Below are 19341 nucleotides of genomic sequence, written 5' to 3' on the forward strand. Positions count from 1 at the left end.
AGAGTTGAGGATGAGTGAGAGTTGAGGAACGAGTACATATGCGAAAGGGAAAAAAAACGATCGATAGCGGCCTGCTCACAGCCCGACAAGATGACACCGCGGGCAACTCAGAGAAGTACTTGTATATAATATACAAGAGAGTTTTGTGTTTTATGTGATGTGTGTCGGCGGAGGGCTAAAGCAACCGAGTATGAGTTGAATAAAAGAGTGTTGGGTGGTAGAGCGGGATAAAATAGTGTGAGAAAAATAAAAATAAGAGAAGAAAGTAAAAATAAAAATAAACTGAAGAATAAAAATAAAAAGAAGAAGAAGAAAACTTGGGGAGTTTCATTAGAGCCCGAGCGAAATCGACTCACTCATATTCCCTTTCTACTTTCCACATCTTTCACCACTTCTCTCATCCGCTTGAGAAACGAAACTTTTTCATCTCTCTCGAGATTTCACCCTTTAACACCTTTTCTTCTCTCGCTTTCGCTCCTACTCCCACCCCCAGCTTCGCTACATCTACTTCAACTTTTACAACCATCTTTTCGTAAACTACTTTATTTCACACGCAGATTTATCACACGCGATCTATTTATCGAACAAAACTGAATCCTCTGTCAGAGCCCTGTCAAAATTATCATCGAATTTAATTTTCACCCAAGCAAAAGCTTCTCATATTGATGTGAAATTTTTAGAGTACAGAATATAGAGTAGAGTTGCCGATGAAAGACACTGAGTGGATCGATAGCGGATTAATTACGTTGGTGGACAAGTGCCGCCAGATGCGGATAGCACACATACAGAGTCGCTCGGCCCGGGGTCCACGGGGTAGATGATGATGAGGATGCAACTCATACAGGGTAAGAGCGGGAGCCCGAGAAACTGATACCGCGATTGCGTGACGGACGCTGTCATCCAATTAACAATATTTCATATTTTTTTTCTTATACTTTTAGCATTTTTTTTCATTGTTCTCCGTTCTTTACGGCATTGTCATCTTGTCTGTACGTCGCACAGATTGATCGACAGAAACCAGTAGATAATCCGAGATTTATCGTACACTAGTACCACTACCAGTTGGGGAAAGAGTAAAAGAGATAGAATAAAACGTAGGGGTGATTAATTGCTCGCTTCAACGCCCTTTGTTCATTTCGTTTAGAAATAATAGCCCCGTCTCTTCTTTACCTTTTACTCATAGACCTTATCAGGTCACGTTTCGTTCTCCAGATCGAAAGATAAAGAATCAAGGTCTTATACTTTCCACTTCATATCTTTCTTTCATTCTCTCTCATACATATATACACACTCCTACATAAATATATATACATATACATATATATATGTATGTATAGACTTTATCTATCTCTCCTTTGTGTATATTCGTTCTTCCTTTGCTTATTCGTTGCTCGACGTAGAGTAGAGAAGCCCCGGGGTTGCTCCATGGCAACGAGACTCTCGACACGCCACACCTTGATAAAGCAGCTAAATCTCATCCTTTACTACTCTCTCATACACTTGATACATCTCTACTTTATTCTATACTCTACAAACTCACATCCCCTATTCTTTATTATTCCACAATCGTGCGTTTTGTTTATCCCCCGGCCCGGTACTCGGAGCACACGCGATGAGTTATGCAACAAGGAATCAACTCGAACCAATTTAGAAAGAGGATAAGCGTAATCATGAACAAAATATATTGCTTGTACTCCTCAAAGACACATTTAATGTACTTATATATATATATATGATGAGAGAAAATCCAGCCACGTGAGAAATACCACTGGGAAACGTCTGAGGTCTTTGCACAGCTTACATTTAGAGACAAAGTGACCAACAAAATGAAAAATGTACTATTTCACAGGCAGACTAACTCCCGAGAAAATAAATCCCATTAGGCCTCGGTGGTAAAAATAATAAAGTGAAATCAAAAGAATTTATTTTTAATTGTCATGAGCTTTAAAATATTTTTAACTCCAAGTGGCTTTTGTCTGATAAAAAACAATGAGGACCCGAGAATGGAGATGTATAATATAAGTTTATAAGTATAGAAGTAGGCCTACTTAAAGTCAACAAGAGACACTTTGGCTAATCGACGAGATTATCATCTGATTCCAGTGCCCTCAGTGTAAATGTTTGTTCAGCTTTAAGGGACTAACAGCAACATCAACAACAACTACAGCAGCGATGAGACGACGATGATGATGATTATCATGATTATTGTTGTTATGAAGACAAAGATGTGTGCCGTGATCTCGAGGAAAGGGCAGAAGGAAAGTCATCAGGAAAATGGCAGGAAGAAAAGCCAGTAACTCGGGCAACGGCCGAGCGACGTCCGGGAATCCCCGCTCGAACTCGTTCCCGGATTAATCAATGAATCGACCTTGCGTAACCAACCCCCGGGAGTCGCTCTCTCTCTCAGCCTCAGTCTCTGTCTCTGTCTCACTGAACTGACGCCAGGAGGTTGACGTACGTTTGCCCCAACGACGATTTACGTGGATCTCGTTTCCCACTCGAGCACCATGGCAACCAGGAGCAGAAGAGAGAGAGAGAGAGAGAGAGAGCTGAAGAAGAGCAAAGTAGTGGGAAAACGCAAATAGGACGTGCTACATACTGCATTTTAAAAGTCATTTCTAACCTATCATTCCTCAGAACAGAATCCTCATCAAATTACTCAACTTATTCTGGTTCATTAATATAAATTAGACATTTGATAGCCGGGCTTGCGGGTGTGGGAAGCCTCAACAGTTGAAGTTAGTGGCAGAGCGAGGCATCACCGGCATCAGAAACAGTTGTTTCTTGGGATAAAACAGAAGCTAAAGCAAAAGCATCAGCAGCCGAACCACCGCTACACCTACTTCCATCTCCACTGGCCACGGTTCCCACTACCACAGCTTTGCTTGGGTTTGTATTAGTACCGTTGCATCCCGCACATCTCGCAGGTGCAGGGCGTGGTACCTTGTCGGCAATATCGATTACAACCCGGGCGGTTGCGCATTCACGTCGACACGTGGACGGACGCGGCCAGACTAAATTTGTGTTGCCCTATATTTTAGGTCCGCACTCATCTGCCTCTCAAAGATTGATTGCTCTCCCCTCAATCTTCTCTCCCTGTTACATACATATAACACTGGGTAAGAGTTGTCGGTCCATACACCCAAGGATATCCAAGGGATCAACTGAATTTGTCTATTCTACATTCTAACGTCATTATGCTCTACCCTACGTCGGCTGGAAATCTGTCAAGATTTCACCCAAACAAATGCTAATCAAATCAATTTTATATACGACCTAAACCTATTTTCGATTATTCTTTTTCTCAGCTGTAGGAATTCAAAGTTAAGCTATAAATTCATAAATAAAATCCAAGACTTGTTTACGCACTTCGTTCAATGGGCGCCATAAAAAATTTTCATAGCGGCTATAAAGCTTAATTCGTCGAAATGCCGCGGGAATTTTAAATCAGCATCAGTAAATATGAATGCCCATTTTATAATAGCGGAATGTTTTGTTTAAACTGAAGCCTTGGGTCTTGGGTTAAAAGGTCTCGATGCTCTTTAGAGATAAGCGAGCACATATTATGTGAAGTAGAGAACAGCGAAAATTACCCATTTACTAGTAAGAAGCGGCTGCAAAAACGGGTTTCCAAACTACTAATTCACCGGCGGCACACTCTGCTAGGAAGACACACGAAAACGGAAGTTGATAGCAAATGGGGCTCTAGTGCTTTCACGATAGCATTTAGGATTTCGCAGGAATGGCCTTAAGTTGTCTCTTGAAAGCTATATACGAGTGTACCGGGACTTCTAAGACGTTTGTTCTGTTCTCTCTTCTTGTCGGTACTGCCCATTGCGCACTATAGTCAACATATATATATATATATATACATAGTATTGCTATTATTTCTCTATATAATACGATGTAGAACACGGCAAAAACAACACGTGTGGCTTCCAAATGAGTGGACTCCAATGAACAGGAGCTTAAATACAATCCCCTTGAGGACAAGAAATAATTCTTCATTTTATTGCCGCAAAGTTCTCTATGACTTTTTTTTATTTTTAATAAGAGTTTAACGGCACCGGATAGTTGGACAGCAGTAAAAAACAATATACGAAGAGAATTGGACAATAAAAAGACGTGATGCAAATGGAAGATGGATCTCCAGGGACTTAACGTCTATCGAGTTTATCGGTCACGTGAGCCCTTATCTCGTCCTGTTTTTTTCCCGGCACGGTCTACTGTAATGCACATCGCTGTGCACTGAGTACATTTAGGATACTGAGTAGACTGGAGTAGAGCACAAAAGAGAGTGATAAAGATGAAGGCTAGGTCAAGCTAGTCAATGGAATCAAGCCACGAAATATCTATCAGTGGAAAGGGATTGGTAAAGTAGCCAAATCGATCGATCATGATATCGCTTCTATTCGGTCGCGGTCGTTCTCCCTCGGGTCGAAGGTCCAAGAATCTTAAAGATTAACTAAACATGATTAGCGATAATAAATTACTTGGATTTTCGTTGATTAATCACTTGGTCTCGTGTTTCTGGAGATTTTTCGAGTGTCGGATTATTTTATTTATCATGAAAGTTCTAGCATTAGAAATTTTATTGATAAATCCAATATTAATAATTCACAGTATTACTTTTCCTGGCTCGTTCTTCTTTTTTTTTTTGTAGAAAATCGTTTGCTCGATTAATTTCGACACAGAGATCAATATTAAAAATCTGTTGACGGAGATTATACCTTTTTAGACTCATCAATATTTATTACAAACAACATGTTGTGGGGAACAAAAAACGTTCCGAGTGAATTTGGAATATTGATCAACAATATCCGCTGGGCAAGTCGGCAAATCAACAACCGTGATATTTCGTTTTAAAGGCTACTGTGTGAATCACATCCACAGATACTTACATTCAGACACACACACTCGGTAACTGTGGCATATATATATATATTGTATAGTTTATTGGTTTTAGAGGTGTGCTAAAAAATAAAATAATAAAAAGAGGTAATGGGTATTTCATACGTCAAAATTACTCAGCGATCTCATAAGTCATTCGGTTACTGAAACATTAAACAATATCTCAAATATATATACATATATATCGTCCATACATGCACAGCCGGCTGTAGACACAACCCATATTATAATTAATTTACAAATTGAATTATACATATATATATTTGGGAACAAATTTTCGTGTGCTCAGTTGCGGTTTCTCTTTGTCTTGAAGCGATACAATATAAATATCAAACTACCGGGAAAATAATTTAAAAATTAATATAAATAAAACAGTAGTCGATTGTTAATATTTTGAAAGACAAGTTTTGATTAATTTTGCCCAGTTTGACAACTGGTTTGAATTTTCGCCGTCCAAAGCGCGGAAAATTCAACGGGCGCATATGCACAGTGTATTGTATGCTATACATATATATACATAGTTTGTTATATATATGTTTGAACTGGAAAAGGGTCTGTTTGACGTCACGTCACGACAAGAGCGACGGTAGTGGCGTAAGGGAATAGTAAAACGTTACAACAGAGTATAAAACGAGATGACGAGACTTTCCATTCCCTGTATGCATATACATGTGATACATATATATGTGTGTATACTCAGGGAAAAGCCGTTAACGCGTGTTTCAGACGTGTGGCAACCGTGTACACACGCGGCGCCACAGCAATAATTAATTTCCAACACACATTTCGCGCTTACCCCGCGAATCAAAGCAGTATAGTCGCGGTATAGAGTGTTGTATACATATGGACTCGTATAAATACCTGTATATTATATATACACATATATGTGGGTGTGTAAGTACACGTCAAGCTAAAACATCCAATAGAAGTTCAAGTAATGCATTTAACAAAATAACTTTTGGGACATATGTATGAAAATAAAAGTTGTTTTTAAAATGTATAACGTGTGTTGTTACACTGTAAAAAATCACCGGGGTCAGTCCAAGCGGTGTGGGTGTTAAAATTGGCGGTGTTAAGTTTTAACCCCGAAAGCGGTGTGAAAATAACACCGCCGCCAGTGTGAATACACTGTAAAAAAAATTGTTTGAATTTTCGAAGATTGTATATGACGCAATAAATACATACATTTCTGCTTGAAATTTCATTACTAATTTAATATAGAATTTAAAATACACGTTTTTGAATTTTTAAATTAACACTTTAGATTTTCAAATACTTTTTTTAGAATTTTCAAATAAGTATTATGAAATTTCAAATAGAATTATTAAAATTCAATATATGTTTTAGAATTTTCAATACTTGCTTTGAAAATTTAAAAATCAAGTATAAATTTTAAGTACGTTTATTAGAATTCATATTTTTTTTCTTAATTTTGAATACCAGCTTGATTATTAAATTACGTAGGGTAGGGTGGGGCAGAGCGGCCCCCCTGAAATTTTGATCAAAAAAAAATTTTTTTTTTTTTCGACTAATTACTATAAATCCAATATGTTCGCGCATTTTTACCCATACGCATGACATTTGGGGCAAAATGAACAAGTCCAAAATTTTGAAAAAGTGATTTTTTCATATTTTTATTGTCAAATTAAAAAAAAATGATTATAATTCCACATTTCTAGCCCTACGCATAACACCTGGGGCAAGTGGGCCAGCCGAAACTTCCGAAAAATTTATTTTTTCATATTTTTCGGCCGTTTCTTTATGTAAGAGGCAAATTTGGTCACTAAAAATTTATAAAAATAAATTTTTTTTTTTAATTGATAAATTTTTGAAATAAAGTAAAACTATAGAATTGTTTTTTTTTTTTCATTAAATAACAATTAGTAATTAAGGTAATCGAGAGTGAACGATTTATTGCACATTAAAAAATTTTTTTCGAGTAATATAAAACCAAAAATAGTTGTCAAGAGAAAGAAATACATTCTTAATGATGAAAACAATTTAAAAAAAAAAAAAAAAACAAAAAAAATTTTTTTTATCATTTTTTGGAGGGGGGCCGCTCTGGCCCACGAAAAAAATTTTCTTTTTTCCAGAATTTTGGCAAAATGTCCATAAATTTGTTCGAAATAGGACAAAAGTAAAGTGATCTTATGGTTGAACGCCACAAAAAGTAATAATTGGCTTAGGGGGGCCGCTCTGCCCCACCTTCCCCTATATTAAATTTAAAGCTTTTTTTATTGAAAATACAATTCAAATATCTAGTTATGAAAATTCAATTCTTTTTGTATTGTAATTTTCAAATTATTTTTAACAGTGTATTCTTTACTGGTGTGAAAAGAAATTTTTCAGTGTTAAAATATTTTACTTTCAGAATGTGTGCATATGTGTGTGTGTTTGAGTGCGTGTGTGTGTGTCAAAATATTTTTTGCGTTTTATAGGCTTCCCAAAACTAATACTCTGAGCGGACGCAGTTTACCCCGCTTTTATTACACCGGTTTAACACCGCCGAATTACGTCTCCTACACCGGTGTAATTTAATTTTAACACCGGTCTTTTTACAGTGTACGTATTTTCGGTTGTTAAAAATTAATATTGTTAATTTTAGTAACATTCACTTGGACTCTATTTCATCGAATTTAAATATTTAAATATTTATGATGACATTGCTTGCCGGAAAGGATTTATTAAAATCCGTAATGGAGGACATGAAAATGTCTCGACGAAAACGAATAAGTGAAAGAGAGTGTAAGGGTGAAAATGAGGGGGAGGGGCAGGAGGCTGGAAGTTAAAGTAGGTATACCCTTATAAAGCTCAGATTATTGCTTCAATCTCAGCCATTAGTTCCTGGATGTAATAACATTTTTCAAATTTCTTTTTTTTACTATTATTAGCTTTTTTTATCCAACTTATTATTATTATTATTTTTTTTTTAATGTCGTGGAAGTAATTTATCTTACGAGGAAATTTAAATTTATTAAAATCCGTTGTTAAGATTATTTTGTTGGTGATTGTAATTAATAAAAATAAATGAATGCGAAACAGTACAATCGCGAGTTTGTATAGATGAATAATTTAAATTTCCGAGAAAAATAAATTTAAGAAGGAGAAGGAATAAAAGTTTAAATGCCAGTCACGGGAAATCGTATTTAATTAAATTTTTTTTTAATTGTTAGTTTTAATTTGTTTAAATTAATTTTATATATTTTTTTTTGAGGTTTTTTTTTCCCGTCTTAGATGTTTGGAAGCTTTTTTAGAGAGGACACTTAAAAATAGCTAAAGCACTTGATTGGAATGGTGAGTAGGGTGTAAATCGAATTCTAGCCAATTAGTTTGGTTAATTATGATCGATGTGACATAGTTCGAAGTATCGGGTCCCGTTGCCACGATAAATCACTGTCTCCCTTTCCTACAGTGCTCTCTATTGGTATATAGTATATGTTCTACTGAATACTGTATACGCGAGATGTATTCCGGCTGTCTGTCCCACGTACTTTAGTCGCCTGTAAATGTCTCTAAGGCAAATAAATATATATATATATATATATACACAATCAATTAATTAACTTCATTAATTAAATATATCAGCAAATACTTGGGCGCATTTCTTCAGTAATTAAATTAAAATGTACTCTGAGAAACAGTAGAGTGAAAAGTTTAAAATATTTCTTTTTTTTTTTTAGTAATTTATTTAATGTACGGGAAAAAAAAATATGGAAGAGAATTTAAAATTATTTTTCATTAAGAAAATACTTTTTTTTTTTTTACGACACGCTAGATATTTTAATTGAATCGAAACTGATAAAAAAATGGCAATGCCGTAAGATGGATTGAAAAATCTAGGTCGGCGTGAGGGTAAAATTAAAATTTTTTTTTAAATAACTAACTTTTGAATAATTTGTTATTTAAAATTTTCTATTGCCGTAAGATGGATAGAAAAATAATTTTATAAAATGCGCATCAATAATAAATAAATTTTTTTATAGAAACACCACAATAGTATTGAAAAAAAAAATGACCATAAATTTTTTTACAACATCCATCTTACGACAAAAAAAAATATCCAATTTTTTTTTCTAACAAAAAAGGTTTTTTTCGTAAATAAAGATTTTGTTTACCCATTTTTCCTCGGTTAAATTTATCGAATAAATTGTCTGTAAAAAAAAATTTAGTGGTCACAGTAGAATAAGCTTGCAAAGAAAATGATAAAGGAGTGAATGGAGCGAGGTATCTAATAGAGTAAACTAATACGAGTTTATGATCTTTAGTATTTTGATATAACCCACAGTAAAGTCAGGCGGCATGGGCATGAGACTAGACTCAGATATTTTATACTACGGTTAAAGCTAAACGGATTTGGCTCACGAGCCACAGTATCAAGTAGTACAGGCATACGAGCAGGGAAACCAGAACGAGTAGAAACAGAATCATCAGCACCGCCAACAGCAACAGCAGCGCCAGCCCCAAACCACCAAACTATTCACTGTAACCATGTTCGTAAATTCTTCCATTTGACTCGACTTAGTCCAACCCAACAGTACGCGACTTCTATACTCTGACTCTTACTCCAACTTGTTCGTGACCCCAGCACTTGGAACCCTCTACTCACAACTGCCCTCCCATTCAACTTAAACCCGTCTCATTCCGAATTCAATTCACCCGCCGTGCAATTTTTAAATTACTTAAACACTCTACCGATAGTAATTATTACAATGTAATTTCTCCCCCTCTTCTTCTTCTCATTTTTTTTATTTTTCGTCTCTAACGAATTTTTTTACCTCCTTTATACTTTCTACTTACGACCAAGAGTTCTTCAACAACAGCAAGAAAGCTTGCAAATGATTGACCAGTAAATTGCTTCAGAAAATAATAATAATAAGGAGAAAAAGGGAAAATTTTTTTTCCATTTGTAATAATAAAAAAAAAATTCTGCAGAAGCAATTACTATACAAATCGAATGTTTCTTTCTTTGAATTTATTTACTGTCGCACACGCGATATTGTATAGCGATCAAGGAGAAAATTTATAAGGGTACATATATATCTATATATATGTTGTACGATTGCGATTACGATTCGATTGCTTGTAAGTTACATTTTATGCTCTACACTAAAAGTACTTGAGTCAAAGCCTTTGATCCGATACCTTTCTAATGCTTTTTCTACGTAAATCATACGTCAAATGTCGCTTCTAGAACATATAAATACACATATATATGCACGTATATATATGTATATCGTTTATAAGTAAAGTAATATAGTTGAGTAGATGGTAAATTATTATAATTTATAACGTCACTATTTTTATTGATATATTTTATTTGTTTATATATATTTTTTATGTCTATATTTAAATATATATATTTTTTTATGTATCGTTAAGTTTTTATATTTTTGAGTAAATAAAAAAATTTATTATCTTTAATATTTATGGGATTTAATGGAGTCTATATAAAATATATGACTATTTTATTTTAAAATAGGGGAGGAAATATAAAAATTTTTAAAACGAGTTTTTTTATCGGAGGCAAAATGGGTCATGTAAAAAAAGAGTTAATAATTTTTTTACGGAAATTAAAAATAAATTTAATTAAAAAATATATAATTAATTAAATTAAAAGCTATAAATAATAATGATCAATAAAATAACAATTATTTTAAATTAATTCCCGCGCTAATTTAAATCCTATAATAAAATTAAAAAATTATAATAATAAAATTTGTTTATTTTTTTGCACAATAATTGAAATAAATAAATTAATTCGTAATTAAAATATTTTAATTAATATAAAATAAATGATAATTTAATATATCCAATTTAAATTTACTAATTACCCAATCACTTGCGCATTTTGTAGTCAATTATAAATTTGTTAAATGCACATAAAATAAATTTTAATTATTAACCATAAAACATAAGTTTACAAAAAAATTATTAAATTTTATTTTATAACTAAAAATATTTTATGAAAATCCTCTCGTACGTAATAACTAATTACCATACCGCGAAAATAAAAAAAATTATAAACGTCAGAAAAAAAATTTAAGTATAATAATTAACTCTAAAAATAAAATTACCTAAAAATAGCATAAATCAGACAATGAACATTTAGTAAAGTGAAAATGTTTGCTTTTGTTACCAAGTTTCTAAAAAAAAAAAAGTAAATTTATAAAAGAGAATTTTAAAAATAAATCCGTAAGTACATATTCATTATATACTTTCAGTCCTTTTCCTCTTACTCGACTTAAAAATAAAAAATATTTAAAATAATAATGACTTTTAAAAAAAAGACGTGTGTGCAATTATCGAACTCTCACCTTTTATTTTGTCTCCATCTCGAAATTATATAACTCCAAGTGAGGTTGATTATACGAGTATAGCACACATTGGCTTATATCACAAATTCAAAGTGTGATTACTACTGAGTAGCAAAAAAAAAAAAAAAAAAAAAAAAAATAAATGTAAAAACGGAACCCAATATTCTCACCCTCTCAATTCATATCTCCAACTCTTTTAGCTCACTCTCTTTCTCTTTCTCTCTCTCTTTTTATGCTTTCACTCTTCTCTTTTAGCTTTACTCAATTCTTTTTACTCATCTCATCTCTTTACAATACACAGAGATATTTGTGGTTAGGCAAAGAGCGAGCGGGAGCAAGGGATTTAGTTTAAAGCACCAGAACCACAGCAGCCTATGTGCTCCTCTCTTATGTACATCTCTAATTGAGTCCGGCGCTTGGGAGGACCTTATAGGTCGATATTTCTTTGTCCCGTCGTACATACTCATTGTTCCTTCCATCTCCCTCATCTCCCTCGTCACCCTCGCCGTCCTCACCCACCTTACCCTCCTTTTCTAGCCGCCCTCTTCTCTCCAACAGGCATCCCGCGAACCCCTGGCCCCTTTTTTTTTAATCACGGAACCGCATCAAACTCACGACGTTCCACAAAACTCGTGGCCCGTTTTTTTTTTCACTCTTTACTTCTTTTTTTACTCGTCAAGCCTTCACTTTTTTCTCATTGTTATTGTCTACGTCAAACCCAAATCGTTTCAATTATTATTTTTATATTTATTTTATTACTCCGGTGTTTATTATTCAAGTAGATGCGATGTTTAACATTATTTATATAAATTATATATACTTTAGTAAATACATTGAGAGAATTGTTGAGTAAATAAATATTATTTTATGTCAACTTTAAAAGCTCCGCGAGTCGCGGCCTCTTGATGGACTTGTGTTTGATTTTTAAATTTGTCTTTACATTTTATTCATTTATTATTTACTTTTGTATATAAATATATGAAGAGATGTATGAATTTTTTCCACTTTATTTTATAATAATAAATCAAGGCTGTATTGATCATAAGGAAATCCCACGATGATTAGTCACGCGCATTTGGTTCAGATTTCAAACGCTTTGCCATCTTGATAATTCGGTAAAGCGTAGGAATTCTAAAACAAATACAACGTTTTAACGTTTATATATTTCATAAAACATCTTCTTTCTTGATCTTTAAACTTGAATTTGTTTTACAAATATTTAGTTTCATAAATTATTATTTTATTGGACGAGTGTTTCTTTGCTAGACGGAGAGCTGGAGTTTTACTGAAAAGTTTTATTTTTAAATTTTCTTTGCCAGCATTCAGTTTGCCTGAAAATTTCCGGTTTTTTTTCATTTTCCAGAGAAAAGAAAAATTGGGACACTAAAAAATTATGGACTTTTTTTGATTTTCACATTAATAAATTTTTCTTTAAATTAAAAAAAAATAATTTTCCGTAATGAAAAAAATTTCTAGTTAAATTTGGGGATTCCCAAAAAAATGAAAAATTTTTTCTTATATTTTTAATAAGACTGTAATTATGGACATTATGAAATTTGGAAATTTTTTTTTTTTGAAATTTTCCACTTTTGCCGAAAAAAAATTTTTTTACTTTGAGATTTTTCAAATATAAAATTATTTGATAAAAAAAATTGTATTTTCTCTGGGTTTCCTCCCTATCATAAATCACATTTTCAATTTCAATATTCAAATATTTCATTTAATAAATTTTATTAAAAACATAAAAATAAAATATTTTCCATTTTTATTCTAAACGACAATGAAAAATTTATTGTCATTTTTTTTTTTCATCATCAATGAGAAAAAAATCCACGGTACTAAATTTAAAAAAAAAAAAATTAATAAATTATATTTTATCCTGAGCATCCCCATTGTCTGCTCCCTAAAAATTATAAAATTTTTTCTTTGACTGTAGAAGCATCACAAATATTAAATTCAATATATTTTATAAAAATATCTATGGCATTGGGATGTTAAAGAAGAGTAGAGGGTTAAATAGTAATAGTGGGGATGTAGTTCTGTAGGGAAGACGAAATGAGAGTGAGTGGCAAGTGAATGCAGTACAGGAGCGAAGGGCAATTTTTCACGCGACCAAAACGATTTGGTAGGAGGACACGCGAACGGAGAAATGAGCTGTCATCCACGTAATTCGGTTTTCGCACCTTTCATCACCATCACCATCAACTGCCTCCACCCCCACGCCTTCATTGCCATCAACTATCACCGCGAGACTCAGTAAAAATAAATAAAAATAAAAATAAAAATATAAAATATATGAGGACTAGTATTCCCATCCCAGTCTGTCCTCACTTTGCTCACACCACTGGGTTAAATTACGAGTAAAAAAATATAAACCCACACGCTCGATTTACTCGCGAGTTTTTTTTTTCTCTTTTTTCTGGGAGCTCCCAAATATTCCTTAGGCTTTTTAACTTTTTTATTTTTTTCCAGTTCCCTTAACTTATTTTTGTTTATTTTCATAACTAGTAAGTGTATTTGCTGACAAATTGTAAAGCCAATTTAAACTCGAAAAACTTTTAAACATATTTATATTTTATATTTTATTATATCACTTTTACGATGTTTATATTTTCCAAGCGTTTTTATAAAATGTTTAACATATTTAGGGCCGAGTATCGAGTTATCTAGTTTTTGAATTTTGACTTTTAAATAAAATAAAAACTCGAGGTCAAGTTAATAATTTTGAAATAAAAAAAGTGCTGAAGTGAAGACTTAAAAAAAAAAATGAAAAATAATTAAATATCCCAAAGGGGTTTTAAAGTTTGACGTGACACCGGACGTCTTTGTCGGAGGTCGACGTCAGCGCTGACGAACCCGGTGACTCTACTGTTGGAAGAAAAATTACCGAGATAAAGATAAACCCAAGTAAAGACAAGGCCAGACGTTAAGTCGCGACTTCTTAACCCCGTCATTCTAGCTCGTTACGAAATTTACTATAACCCGGAAACTGACGCGCTCATACTTTTTTTTTTAGTATCTATATCTATTCAGCTTCTATACGGTTCGACAGAAGTTGCCAGTCAAAGTTTCACGAGTAACTCTACTCGACTCTCAACAATCTGGGGTATGATGGCATGGGTTACTATGTAGTCTCTACTGTGGCCACGGGTTCGCTCAGAAAAAGTTTATCTGGAATGAGCGTCAGTCAACGTACAGCAAAAAGAAAATAAATTTGATTATTTTAAAATAAAAGTTTTTTGTTTTAAATTACTCATGTAATTGGGTTGAAATTTATTTTATTTATTTATCAGTTTATTTTACCGATCGCCGTTTCACTCAATTTTTTTTTTAATCCTTCATTATTTTTGTTACAAACTTTTTATATTTACTTTAATTAAACTGCAAATTTTAAATGTAAAGGCGGGGTAAGATGGACTGGAAAAAATCAATGAATTAAAATTTTTCAAATTTAATTACTTCAGATATCGTTTCAAATTTTAATAAAAAATGGAGTAAAGTCAAAAATTTTTGCATAAAAAAATTACAGATTTTTTAAAAAATCCGAATTTACTCGGAGTTTCGGAGTTTTTTAAAAAAATTACTCTGTATCCGGAGCAAATAAGGAGTTTGTCTTTCCAGCGGAGTGATTTCGGAGTAGAAGGAATTTTATTTAAATCAGCATTTACCCATACAAAAAGAAAGAATCGGCCCATTACTGGGTCGTGAATGGCTGCCAATTTTCAAGCATCGGCCGAAGATCGGCTAAATATCGGATGATAACGGTATGCCAAGCATTGGCCAATCGTGGCAATCAATCATTGGCCAAAGCTTGGTATCAAGAACGCTCGATCAAACCGTTGGCCAACGAACGGCGGTTAATTGTGAGCCGTTTTAATAAGCAAAAAGACGGCTGCCAATGATTCACCATGTACGGGCCAGTATAGTTAGCCATTTATTGGCCAACCATTGCAAACCAGGCATCGGCCGATCTATGGGAAAATTTCGAAGCTCGGCGACTTTGTATGGGTACTCCGATTCGGAGTTTTAATATTAAAATAAACTCCCCGGAGTAAATTTCACTCCAAAGAGATTAAATAAATAAATAGTCACCCGCTTCGAATTTACTGCAGATTTAATCCGCGTTCACTCCGCAAATTTTTTACAGTATCTATCAAGTCATAAAATAATCATTAAACAATTTGCCGCAATAATAGTAATAAAATAAAACTAAAACTATTATAAAGACATAAAAATAAAATTAAACTAAACAGAAATGTACAGTAGGGTAATTTAGTTAATGCAATCCACCTCGAAGCTCCACTTGGAACAACGTAAATGCAGTAACGAGTTTGCGTGTCGATTATAATGATCCCCTTAATGTTTCAGTGAATCCCATATCGAGCCGTTGGACACGCGGGTTATAAGCAAATGCCATTGGATTGTTCATGCACGAGGGTTCCATTTGCCTTGCATCATATCTACCCAGCTCTAAACCTCTTCCATACAATATAACATCTACATCTACATCTAACTTTACATATACTCTCATACATTCAAACATGCATTCATCCGTACATACGCCCACACTCTCATACATGTATATCTACATATATATAGAATCTATCTATCTATTTATCTATACCAGGAGCTGAGTAACGCCATTGCCCGAGTCACCAATGATGGATGTCGTTGTAGATAGATAGAGCTTGTTTTGTTTACCGCTTCCATGACGCTCGGGGTCATGCCAACGCATCGCTGGCATTCCCGGGGATTTAGCTCCACGTATTCAAGTAATTTTACGACGACGATTTTACCCTTTCGACGTGCTGTTATTGTTGTCATTGTCGTTGTCGTCATCCTCGATACCTATCTTTACTTTTTATCTTTTTTATTTGTTTTTTCTACTCATACACTTTTTTTTATACAATTTTACTTCTTTTTTTTCTACTTTTATATTTTATTTTCTATTCCAAGCTAAACCGTTCTAGTCTCTGATGCTACAGCCGGACATTCCCATAAATTTTCCCAAACGATTATTTCGATAAATGGTCGGTCAGTTCGTCGGTTGGTCGGTTGGCCGGTTCGTCGGTTGGTCGGTTCGTCGCGCGAACCCAAGTGCTGGAGGAATGCAATTGAATTTTTCGATCCTCTTCACGCCCCAGAGACTTCTGGAGAAATTGAAAAATATTACGTGACCGATGTAACAGATAAAAAAATAAACAGAAATTATTATTTCATATATATACATTTTTTTTACTTTTATCCGTACGTGGACGGATTTTTTGAGCCCGATTCGGCTGCCAAAATTTATACGAAACCGGTCAACTGTTTGTTGTACAAAAAAATTAGTCAACAGAATATTTTTTTTTACTTTAAAGAAGTTTGGTGGAGTTAAAGGTGATACGGTGGCAGCTGAAATCTGGTAACGGGGTCTGTGTAAAAAAAGACGAGCAATAAATTAGGACTGGCACTTTGCCATTTCAATCTCGTGGATCCTGAGAGAGACAGGCCTGAGCTTATATGTCGTTGGACGTGGCTTTCATCAACTCTTTTAATTTTATTTTAGCATTTTAGTCGATCGTATTTTCTGTGTCTCTTTATCCTGGAAAACCACCACCGCCACTGCGATGCGCCAATAACTCATTGCATCATAGTAAACCCTTTGATGTCGATACGAGATAATGTTTTTTCGAGGCATAATTAATTTATCGGTTACTGAAAATTCATCAGGCTTGTCTGATGTTTATCTCTCACTATATATATGTACATATTATACTACACTATGCTATGACACTGCTACACTATTTTACTACTACTACTACTACTTCCATACTGCTGCTACTTGCCCAAGGGACAAAATAATTACATTTTCAGTTAGTTCCGGAACAATTCACCGCTCGCTAAACAAGTTGGCGAATACTTTTAATTGTATCTACTCTATATATATATATATACATATATAAATGTGTGTGTATATTTAATACCAACGGGTTTTAGTCAACAGTCGATTGATTTACATATATTTGCCAACTAGTCAACGTCTCGTTGACTTGTTAGTAAATATATAACATTTGAATAATTTAATTTTTTTTTTCCAACTATAATTATTTACAAATTACGTATTTACTGATTAATTAGCTGAATTGACAATATTCATTTTTATATATAAAATTAATTAGCAGGGAAAAAAAAAGATGGATTTTAGAAATGGAAATTTATTAAAAATGGAAATTTCTCCGAAATTATTGAATTTAAGGGAAAAGTTAATGAGACATTTTTTGTAAGAAATTTAATTTTGAGTAAAATTAGTCAGGAACGTTTTTGTCGTACTTCCAATAGTTTAGCCAGAACATTAATTTAAACATTGAAAGATTTTGGGGTTAATTTTTTTGCATTTTATAAAGTAGTACTTAAAATGTAAATTTCTGGTAAAGTATCAAAGATACGATTAAAATGTAAAGGGACAAAATTATAGAAAATTAAATTTGCTACAAAATTGTACTGAGATAATTTCATCGTATTTTTGATTGTCCAACCAGAATTTTAATTTAAACATGAGAATATTGTGATACTTAATTTTTTTTCAATCTTTGTATTAAATACCTGGAATGAAAATTTCTATGTCAATTATCGAAAATACGATGAAAATGTATGAATACAAATTTACAGAAAATTAAATTTCCCATAAAATTACTCCACATAATTTTATCGTATCTCCAATAGTTCAGCCTTTAAAATTAAAATCCAAAAATAATTTCAATGTTTAATTATTTTCAAATTCATAACTTCCACTAAAAATGAAAATTACCTCTAAATTATCAGGAAATCGATAAAAGTGAATGAATACAAAGTTGTAGAGAATTAAATTTCCTACAAAAAAGACCTCTGCAAAATTTTGTGTCAGCCCGATAGTTAACGAGATATTTAAACATGAAGTTTAAAACTGACAGATCTGTGTAATAAAAGATGACAATTGTTGAAGAATGACACATCAGCTATTAAGACAAATTATTTCCGTGGTAAAGTTGCCGATGACATGTTCGATCTCTCAATTACTTTTACATACATATCTAAACCACCCATTTTCTCCTATACATCGAATATCGTTACGCAACCGTCCGCGTTCACGTTCACGTCCGGCAATCGGGGGTAGCGCACCTAATTGCCTCTTGAAGCGTGGAAACGCGGTGTCGAAAGGAGGATGCATCTCACCAGCGGCTTACCCGTGTATCTACAAGAGTAAGACCAAGACAGAGCACAAGATACAGAGCACAGCTACCAGCATCCACTCTATACTCGACTCAACTCAACTCAACTCGACTCTCCTCTCGGTTATAGAGATATGCAGTAGCCTGGAGCATTGCCCAGGCTTTGGAATCGCTTCATATCCCAATGTAGCCGCCGCCACCTATTCCATTCTCCGTCTGACATCATCACAGTCTCCTACTCAACCCTTACCTACTACCAGCAATCCACCCTCAACAAAACCCTTATCTACCCTCACAAACTCTTCACTAACCTCAATCGTCATCGCCTCGAGACTTTAATAAATATATATTCGGCAATAAAAAAAATCTCTTCTTTGGTTTTTTTAAATTTAATCCTGATAAAAAAAAACTGCCTCGAGCTCGAAAATTTTTAATCGACGAAAAATTTTTTTTTATTTTACAAGCAAAGTAAAATATTCGAGTGTGTTTTTAAATTTTTTGTTATTGGTCAGATTTTAGTTTTTTAAAAAAATTAAACCACATATTCACGGTAATCCTCTGTAAACGTATAAAACACACGTACATATGCGGATTGAGCTGGTGAAAGCTCTCGGTGGTTTTCCAAGTAACCCATATATGTAGCCCTCAAATACCTTTTGAAAGCTCCCAAGCTCTTTCCCAAAGTACCTGCCGAGTAGAGAAAAACTGCAGACTGCTATTTCACCCAGGGTATAAGGGTCCGTGAATGCGTTTTTACGACGGGGATTACTTGGGTTATATGATGAAGAAAAACATGAGAAGGAAATAATAAAAGTACTGTAAGAACTAAATGAACTAAAGTAAAATAAAAAAAAATAATAATAATAAAAGGAACAAGATGAAGATGAAGAAAAAGATGAAGGAAGGAAGGAAAAGAAAGATATCCT

The 19341-nt window shown here is 33.6% G+C and overlaps 1 protein-coding gene across 13 annotated transcripts in view; it reads right to left on the reverse strand.

The window, feature by feature from the left end:
• Positions 1-19341, reverse strand: part of LOC130664441 (disintegrin and metalloproteinase domain-containing protein 9) — a 54586-nt gene that overhangs the window by 33969 nt on the left and 1276 nt on the right. The window lies entirely within an intron of this gene.

Source organism: Microplitis mediator, chromosome 3 (genome assembly GCF_029852145.1).
Source record: "Microplitis mediator isolate UGA2020A chromosome 3, iyMicMedi2.1, whole genome shotgun sequence".
NCBI lineage: Eukaryota > Metazoa > Arthropoda > Insecta > Hymenoptera > Braconidae > Microplitis > Microplitis mediator.